Source organism: Petromyzon marinus, chromosome 38, assembly GCF_048934315.1.
Source record: "Petromyzon marinus isolate PM22_M1 ecotype Great Lakes invasive population chromosome 38, UKy_Petmar_22M1.pri1.0, whole genome shotgun sequence".
Classification (NCBI taxonomy): Eukaryota; Metazoa; Chordata; class Hyperoartia; order Petromyzontiformes; family Petromyzontidae; genus Petromyzon; species Petromyzon marinus.
Genome location: NC_133704.1, coordinates 14195027 through 14205723, shown reverse-complemented (window position 1 = coordinate 14205723; position 10697 = coordinate 14195027).

Genomic DNA, 10697 nt, shown 5'->3' with positions numbered 1-10697 from the left:
ACTCTTTGGTTCTATTCGGTAAAGTCACGTAGGTAAAAAAAAAAAAAATCACGACGTTTCGGCCACAACACAAGCGGCCTTCACACAGCTTAAAGGTCGCAGTCTGAGCTTGGCTCCGTTTCACTCCAGCGCAGTCTTCGAGACAGGCTGGTCCCTTCACCTGATGAAGGCCGCTTGTGTTGTGGCCGAAACGTCGTGATTTTTGTTTTATTTTTTTACCTACGTGACTTTACCGAATAGAACCAAAGAGTATTTGTTGAATCTCCATGATGCCACTGTGATGCAAGTTGGCCAAGAGATTGCAGTACTACAAGTGCATGGGTTCATGAAACATATCTGTGCAGACCTATGAGCCTATCTTGAACCTACTGAAACCTTAAATATTTATTTCGGTTTTGGGTTAACCCGAACCAAAGTGGAATGGCAATAGGTTCAACTGTCTGTATATATGTACCGTGGTAAAGTCACCTGATTATTATTATTATTTAACATCTGTACACCTCAACACATTAATAAAAACACAGCAACTTTCCACCGTGTTGTTTTCTTTGCGTTACCTGGGCAACCTTGTCAACGCCGTGTGACCTCATTCGGCCAATCACGCGTGTTCTTGTGCGCACGTGCAACACGACAATAACGTGAACAAGTAAATTGTCGACAGCATTTGCTGTGAGCCCGCTTACTCAAATCCAAGGTGTGGCAGCCCACCGCTTAAGCCAGAGAAAAACATAATACAGAAGCATAAGTAACTTCAGTGTCCAACAGAGTAAACCTTCGCACCACCGCAAAGATAATTGATGTTGATATTTCACGATTTAAAAAAAACCCGTTAACTGCTTGCCCTTTATACGTTTCCGGCCTTCGTGTGACAGCTAATGGTATGGAATGTCACGCGCGCATAGCTTTTTATCCTGTCCTGAAATAAACAAATGCTGGACCCCCCCCACCTGCAGTGTCCCTGAAATATCCCTATCATCTCACATCCCCTTGCTTGTCAATGTCCTAGAGAGGGTCGCATTCTCCCAGTCGCTCGGTGAGACGTCACTCGCTCTCTCCTCTGCCGCCCCCAGTTTGGAAATGATCTCCGACCACCCCTGGCCGACCATGCTGTCGACTCCCTGCCCCTGTTCTCCGTTTCTTGCGCAGCGTGCCTTGAGATGCAGTGGCACGTAGGCGCGATATGAATTAAAGTTTTGCCGTATTCTCCGGATAATAAGACACCGTTTTGTTCGCCCGAATTTTTAAAGGAAGAGTTTGGTGGTGTCTCTCATAATCCAGTAGCTGTGTTCCTACTCGTGATAACCTGGGTTTTAAGAGTTGCGCGTTTTTAAACGTGCGTACTTCCAGATCTTTAGAACTCTATTGACAGTGGACAAGTTTTGGGGTGCGGCTTACATTTGTGGGAGTGTCTAATATTCCTGAGAATACGGTCATGGTAACTCTAAAACACATGTATTCGTGAACATACAAAAACAGATGCATCTTTATCCTGCTTGCGAGTACGGATTAGTTGTTTTCAAAGGCTGCACACGTATGTGTATATATTATCGCTATAAGTTACTGCGTGAGATGAGAGGGTGAATTTAAAAAGGGGTCGTCCATGTGTATTGTGTCATAGCACTTTTTGCACTCGAGCCCAAACCCAGCAATTACTCGTCGCAGACATCTGCGGTAGCAAGTTGAATCTGAACCCGGCAATGCGTGAGTTCGATTCCCGCTCACGGCCAACACCGGTGACGATCATCTGAACCGGTCTTGACAAAGGCGGCCGGGCGTGGTGCTGGTCGCCCACCCCCTCGTGTGCCGTGCCGGGCTTCATAGGCGCTGCTACTCGCTAACAGCACTTGCCCCAATAGTCTGTTAAGGCTATACGGGGATCTTTGTTTGGGGAACGGTAGTGCAGTGGTTAACATGCTGCGCTACGAACCCGGCGACCCGAGTTCGAGTCCAGCTCATGATCAATAATGATGACAATTATCTGAACCGGTCCTGGGTCTCCTCCTAGATTGGCTTGGCCTCGAGTGATTAACTGGTGAGGTGTGTAAACAACAACACTGGAGAGACAAAGGCGGCCAGGCATGGTGCTGGCCTCACCACCCTCCTTGCATGTCACGCTGGTCTTAATAGGTGCTCACTAACACTTGTCTGCACAGTCTATAAGGCTGCACACGGAATCATTTGTGTGTACATGTACAATATGTTTTGTTTCTGTATGATATTTTGTGTATCTTTATAAATGCATGTGTGCGTGTGTGTATGAGCGTTATGCCCTCTCTTCGCTATGCTTGCGAAACGTGGAGCCCTTTAGAGGAGCATTTGGGCTGGTTTTAAACAATTAGGCTGGCCTGCCTACGATCCATCCTAGATTAACCAGACTGAATTGTGTGAGGAACTCAGATCTTTGAAAGATCCGGTCACAGTCCCCATCATCAGTGAGCTCCTCTGACAGGCGAGGCTGCGTTTGCACGGTCATGTAGCCCGCATGCCCAGCCACCACATGGCCAAGCAGCAGCTGTTTGGCCAGATGGAGGGGGCAAAATAACCGCGGTGGCATGAGCTGGAGAAGAGATGGATTGATGCGGTACAGGAGGATGTGGAGCTGATTCGATTTGTAGATAACTGGTACCAGCATTGTCAAGATCGGCCTCTGTGGAGGAGGCTCATGAAGGACACTACTGGGCAGCTGCAACGCAATTGCCCTCCACCCACAACACAGGGCAGAGCAGCGACGCTCACAATAACGAGTGGAATGCCGGGCGCCTAAATCGCAGCAAGTTGGCGCAGTGGGGAGCACGGGTGATGCACCTGCCAGACGTTTATGTTGGTTAACTCACAACAACACCTGGGTCTGTCCCACGACCTTCTTGCCTGCAGCTAGCCTTCCACACTTTTGCATTCACGTGACGGCCTCAAAGTGCACCTAGCCTGGCCCACGTGGCGCGGATGATGGCACCGTCACTCGGCGGCGAACGGCAGCCGTGTGTGTGTGAGCGCGCGCTCCTGCCGTCAGATGATGGTAGCGATGGTGACAGAGTCTCGCTTCATCCCCATCTGCACGCTCTCTCCTCTCTGAAACCTGTGCACCGGAGAAAAACAAGAGATGTGTCTTGAGGACACGTGCAGCCCTTTTTGTCAATCCACTGTTGGATGAGGGCCTTCCCCGCGCCGTGCGGGTTATGAGACCATACCGCACCGGTGCTACATCGGTTCGTGATGTGGGCCAGAAGTAGCGTGTTTGCCGCTCGTTGCAGAGGTTCTATTTACCATCTTAAACTATTTTTTTTTACCAGGTAAGGCCCACTGAGCTATCTATGCAGCTCTTTTTCAGAAGGGACCTGGCCACAAATGATAGTTCAACGAAGTGGCTTATCGTGTGGAAATGTATAGCAACCAAATACTCAATACGTGTGATGTTGATTCTAAATGTGAAGGGAAAAACCGCAGGATCTGGAGAAAATTTCACGCTACCACGGGGAGAGAGAGAGACACGCAAACTACAAATATACAGCAGGCGTCAAGGTCGGGATCGAATCCACGACCTCCTGCATACCAGGCGAGGTAGTTAACATCTTGGCACGGTGGTATTTCACGGTTTGAATCCAGCGGCCACCCTGGTTATTACTTGAGGTATGTGTCGGCCATAATAGTACGCCGCCATCTGCCTCTCGGTGGACGATTCCCATGACGTTATTCACAAGAGTTAGGCCATTGTGTGCCGCCCACGTCAGGGTGCAAATTCGAAAATGACGCTGAAAAGTACTCCATTGGAATTAGACAAAGTTCCCCCTTATAGCCTTTAACAGACTGGAGGAGCAAGTGCTGTTCGCGAGCGCCTATGGAAGCTGGCACGGCACACAAGGAGGTGGGTGGCCACCACCACCACGTCCGGTCGCCTTAGTCTCCCCAGTGGCGATGTTTACTACACACCGCACCAGGTACACATTTGAGGCTGGTCGACCTAGGGGAGGCCCAGGACCGGTTCAGATTGTCGTCACTGGTATGGATTGTGAGTGAGAATCGAACTCGGGTCACCAGCTTGTCCTCCAGCACCTCCGATGAGCGTGGTTGGCTACATACGGTGTGAAAAAAGTTCAACATACATATTGCAGTGCACTAACCGCTACACCACCGCTCAACACAATTACACATAAACACACGGGAGCAGAAGTAATCTTTACCCACTACTGGCAGCGGACTGATGCCGCCCCCCCCCCCATGTCACTCTTGCAAATGAGACTGGTGGAATGTTATCTTTCTCGCCTGGTATGCAGGAGGTCGTGGGTTTGATCCCAAGCCTGACGCCAATATATTTGGAGATTGCATGCTCTCCCCGTGGCCGCGTGGATTTTTCTCTGGGTTCTCCCGTTTTTCCCTCCACATTTACAATCAACGTGCGCCGAGAGTATTTGGCCACTATAAATTTGCACGCGACAAGCCACTTTGTTGAACTATAATTTGCGATAGCCAGGTCACTTCTGAAAAAGAGCTACACAGCTCAGCGGGCACTTACCCTGGTAAAATAAACAGTTTCAGTTTATAGTTCTCCGCACGCAGAGACCACACACACACACTCTCACCTGGCTTCCTTGTATTTCTTTTCCCGATAGAAGGGGCTCCGCTTGCTCAGGTACAGCAGCACCAGGTCACAGAAAAACGCCCCCTGTGTGGCACAGTCACAACGACAAAGATCACCCCCCCCCCCCCCTCCACAGCGCACGCGGACCGTTGGGGGAAGCGCTGCCGTTGAGGCCGGCGCACCAGCGGGTGGTGCGGCTAGCGCCGCGCCCCGCCCACCACCTTTGTCTCCCCAGTGCTGATATTTTGCACACCGCGACAAGATGGTTAAGGTCTTCAGATTCGGCATTGCTCACTGCCCCACGGGCTCCAGGCTTCACACTTGGAGGGTGGTGACGGCGTCTTAGCAATTGCGGCACCTAAACTCTGGAACTCTCGTTGCCGTTCGAGGTCCGGACTTCCGAGACAGACGACAAATCTTCAAATCTCGACTAAAAACATCTATGTTTAAAACGTCCTTCTCACTTCTTCTTCTCCTGGTTGTCGTTAACTATTTTCCGCCTTGCCATGCATAGCGCCCTGACAGCGATTGTTTAAGGGCGCTTTATACATTTACATTATTACTAGTCATATGAGTAGGGGGTCGCCACCCTTTTTCCACCGTGGACCAAACCCAGACGCCGTTCTTCAGTCAGCACTGTGGTCCATCAGCAGCGGTGGTACAAATCAATCACTGCTACCTGCAGGACAGGTGGCAACCTTTACATTTGAAGGCTTAGTCGACCTTGGGGATGCCCAGAACCGCTTCTGATATCACTCACCACTGATGTTAACCGTGGCCAGGAATCGAACTGAGGTCGCCTACTTACTACCGTTACCATATCCGAAAAAAAAGACAAAGATCCCCCATATAGCATTTTAATTGACTGCCGGGGCAAGTGCTTTTAGCGAGCACCTAGTAAGGCTGGTGGCAACACGAGGTGGGTGGCCAGCACCATGCCCAGCCGCCTTTGTTTCCCATGTGCCGATGTTTACATACTAAGTTAAGGCTGAGTCGACCTAGGGGAAGCCCAGGATCGGTTCAGATTTTCGTCACCAATGTTGGCCATGAGCTGGGATCGAATTCGGGTCACGGGGTTCGTAGCGCAGTGCGCTAACCACACTTAACTCCCGACGCCCTGTCACAAACACATAGATACATGTTGTAGAGATTTAACTTCATTTGCAATTGCACTTGACATCATATATCCTTGTTTGTTTACGTATTATATTTGTTCCACATCTCTGTATCTTAATTGTAAATGTACTGCGATCAGTTTAACACGGAGGAATTCGCAACCAATATTAACTCTAAGAGGTTTTTGGGTTAGATGGCGAAAATCTAACACAAAAACCTCTATTATGGGTACTGCGAACAGTAAAAAAAGACTTAATATTGCTTTACGCTGTCCAATATTTTGTTATTGCTCATGTTGTGTTTCTACTGATTTCTGTGTGCTTCATTGCAGTACTTTGTTTTTATTTTGTAATATCTGCAACCCATCACTGGCAATTGAGACTCATCCTGGTTTCTTGAGTTCATCTGGTGAAACAAAAAAACTTTTAACTTAAACTAGCTCGCTCGCTTATCATCTCACTCACTACCCGTTCACTCACAGTCTCACTGAACCACTCATTCGCCAACCTAGTCACTCACCCACTCATGTACCATCTCAATCACCATTACTCATTCACCCATCCACCATCTCACTCACCCACCCACCAACCCACTCATGTACCATCTCAAGCACCCACTCATTCATCCACCCACCATCTCAATCACCCACTCATTCACCCACCCATCCACCATCTCACCCACTCATTTACCCACTCATTCACCCACTCAGCCACCCACTCATCAACACTCAGTCACCCACTCATTCATTCACTCAACTGATCACTCATCCACTCGTTCACACACACACACCATCTCCTCTCACCCACTCATTCACACAATCTTGCGAGTGCGACTTTGTCCTTGCCTCTTGAGCTCACACCTGGTGAAACAAAATAAACTTGAACTTAACATATACCATGTAGCCCATGCAGTCACACACATACGGATCACGTGGGTAGCACACACGTTCCACTGTTCACACGTACAGTCAGGATGTGTGATAAGGAGGACGTAATAGATGGGGGTGAGAGGGCGAGAGAGACAAGGAGAGGGTGAGGCTGGCAAGGAGCTGCAGAGTGAGGGAAGGGAGAGGAAAATGTGAGGGCGGAGATGAGATGGGAAGAGCGGGAGGGGGAGCGAGGGGAAGAGTGCTATTTAGCGAACGCTGTTACCTGTGACTGAGCGGTTAGGACAATGGATGATGCACAGATTGAATCATTGCAAAACGCGAGAGAGAATGAGTGAGTGAGGGGGAATGAGTGAGACGGGGAGCAAGTGGGAGAGTGTGGGGGCTGTGAGAGTGAGGAGAGAGAAAGGGAGAGCAAGGGGGAGATGTGTCTCACCGCTCCGAGCAGGGCCAGGCCTGATCCCACGTTCACGGCCGTGGGAACGATGCTGAACCTGCCCGCCTGGGTCAAGGGTCATGGTTAGTTCATTATGTATATGTTCGTTTGCAGCTCAGGGTCAATCCACTTCTGGATGAGGATATTCCCACGCCACACACCATGTGGGTCTTGAGGGGGGGGGGGGTTATTTGACCATACTTCACCATGCTGGTCAGAGCAGAGTTGATTAAGTTTTAGAGCATACTTACGGGCAGCATAGTAAGTACAGTGCAACACTGGCTTTTGCTGCACTCCCATCTCAATCAGAGCTGTAAATTCCACATTTCTATGAGAGAAACCACGAGTTCATCACTAGGATAACTATTAACGATGTCTCGCAGTGAGTCACTGTTTCTTTTTTTGACTGTCCCAGAAGGGTCTGTGAGTGAGGCTGAGATTTGGCAACTGGCCAAGTCTCATTCTCGTGAACTCGTGCCTGAATTACCACGATGTCACCTGGCCAAACAATAATAAGAAACTAATAACGATCTTTATTTAAAGAGCAGAGCGCATTTCGTACCACAACGTTCAAGGCCACTTCACGCAAAGTTAAGATAAAAGGGAAACGTGAATAAAATAGGTCGCATGTCCCGTGTGGCGCTCACCTTGCCGAACACCAGGACGTCAAAGCGGATGCCGTAGACCTTGAAGAGCTTCCGCTGCTCACCGCCGTCCGCCTACCGGTAGTATTTGGCGAATCTGCATGGGCCGAAAGGGTGCGGGTTGAAGGGTTGCGGTGTTGGTCAGCGCGTAACGTTCGTTGGTTGGGGTTCTTGTTTTTTTTAACGGTAGGGTTAGGGTGAATGTTGCAGTTCGGGATTGATGTTAAGGTTAATGTTACAGTTAGGGTTAATGTTAAGGTGAGGGTTAATGTTACGGTAGAGGTTAATTCTACGGTGAGGGTTAATGTTACGGTGAGGGTTAATGTTACGGTGAGGGTTAATGTTAGGGTGAGGGTTAATGTTAGGGTGAGAGTTAATGTTAGGGTGAGGGTTAATGTTAGGGTGAGGGTTAATGTTAGGGTGAGGGTTAATGTTAGGGTGAGGGTTAATGTTAGTGTGAGGGTTAATGTTACGGTGAGGGTTAATGTTAGGGTTAATGTTACGGTGAGGGTTAATGCTATGGTGAGGGTTAATGCTACAGTGAGGGTTAATGCTATGGTGAGGGTTATTGTTACGGTGAGGGTTAATGCTACGGTGAGGGTTAATGCTACGGTGAGGGTTAATGTTACGGTGAGAGTTAATGCTACGGTGAGGGTTAATGTTACGGTGAGGGTTAATGTTACGGTGAGGGTTAATGTTAGGGTTAATGTTACGGTGAGGGTTAATGTTACAGTGAGGGTTAATGTTACGGTGAGAGTTAATGTTACGGTGAGGGTTAATGCTACGGTGAGGGTTAATGTTAGGGTGAGGGTTAATGTTACGGTGAGGGTTAATGCTATGGTGAGGGTTAATATTACGGTGAGGGTTAATGTTACGGTGAGGGTTAATGTTACGGTGAGGGTTAATGCTACGGTGAGGGTTAATGCTACGGTGAGGGTTAATGTTACGGTGAGGGTTAATGTTACGGTGAGGGTTAATGTTACGGTGAGGATTAATGTTAGGATGAGGGTTAATGTTAGGGTGAGGGTTAATGTTACGGTGAGGGTTAATGTTAGGGTGAGGGTTCATGTTAGGGTGAGGGTTAATGTTACGGTGAGGGTTAATGTTAGGGTGAGGGTTAATGTTACGGTGAGGGTTAATGTTAGGGTGAGGGTTAATGTTACTGTGAGGGTTAATGCTACGGTGAGAGTTACGGTGAGGGTTAATGTTACGGTGAGGGTTAATGTTACTGTGAGGGTTAATGCTATGGTGAGAGTTACGGTGAGGGTTAATGTTACGGTGAGGGGTTAAGGAAGATGGTGAGAGTGAAGGGGCCCACCTGAAGTTGTACCCCGAGGAGGAGGAGGAGGCATTGAGGTGGGGTCGCGCTGCGTCGAGGCGGTTGAAGGAGTCGACGAGGTGGCACTCACTCGCTGGGCGGTCCAGGTTACAGCTCCACTCGATCTGAACCCCGATAACGCCACCCTGTACACGCAGCATTACACACACAGCATTACACACACACAGCATTACACACACGCAGCATTACACACAGCATTACACACACGCAGCATTACACAGACACACAGCATTACACAGCATTACACACACACAGCATTAACACAGCATTACCAATACCCGCCATACGCCACTAAGTGAAGGTGACGCCACCACGGCGCCTGTGCCAGGCCAGGTGCACTTTGTGGCCACGTGAAGTGTCGAAGGCTCGCTGACGGGAGGTCACGGGACAGACCCAGCAGGTGACATGTTTTGACTGACCGAGACGACTGGTTGATGCACCAGCTGTGCCCCCCACTGTGCCAACTCACTGTGTTTTAGCCACCCGACGTTACACTTGTTTTTGTGAGCGTCGCTCCTCCGCCCTCCGGTGGTGTTGGAGGGCGACTGCCTCCAACTGCCCAGTAGCAGCGTCCTTCACAAGTCTCCATAAAGGCCGATCTTGACACTGCTCGTACCAGTCATTGGCAACTCCACTCCAAATTCAAGTTTCAAGTCCACTCAGCTCCATATCCTCTGTTACCACATAATGCCATCTCTTCTCTAGCCCATGCCACGCTCGTTTAGCCCTCTCTATCCGGCCGAACAAAAGCTGTTTGGGCATGCTGTGGTTTGGCATGTGGGCTACATGACCCAGCCAATGGAGGATCTCACCAATGGGACTTTGTCCAGATCAGTAAAGGATCTGTGAGCTCATCACACAATCCAGCCTGGTTAAACCCAGGATTGATCGTGGACAGGCTTGCCTGAATGTTTCAAACCAGCCAAGATGTTTCTTTACAGGGCTCCATGTTTTGTAAGCATAGAGAAGGAAGGATATCACTGTGGGCACGAAGATCCAAAGATTCTTGCGGAGCAACAAGCCAGGCAGCTTCCACACAGCAGCATTATACTGGTAGGAACCTCCTGGTTACACCAGCCCACAGGGGATTATTGTGTCCGTCCGTCCGTCGTGCATACAAAAATGGGAGGTGTGGGGCTGGGTAGAGAGGGGAGGGTGGGGAGGGGCTGGGTGGGGAGGGAGGGGCTGAGTGGGGAGTGGAGGGTGGGGAGGGGCTGGGTGGGTGGGTGGTGGTAGGGGTGGGGCTGGTTGGGGAGGGGCTGGTCACCCCGTGGTGCCCTTATAAAACTCAACGTTTAACCTACTCACGCCGGCTTGTGCCCGCCCTCACAGTCGGGCATATTTGCGGAATACACCACGTGGTGCCGCCGTTGACCCTGGCCATTGACCGAGCAACCCAACGTTCCTACCAGCTCCCTCCGCAGGAATGTGTTGTAGCTGCTGAGTGAAAAGATAACGCCGCTGGACTGATTCGAAGTGAGACATCGACTGCCAAACTGGAGCTGGTCATAAGCACACTGCCCAGGTACAGAAACCTCTCCATTCTCTCCACAACTGCCCCATCACTCATTGGGAGTGGAGGGGGTGGAGTATGCACCCTGTGTGTACGTGGTGTACACGCCGTGTACACGTAGTGAGTCATGTCCGCGGCGTGTTGCCAGGCAGGGCGCCACCTCCACGGCGAGGCTGTGGAAGTCCTC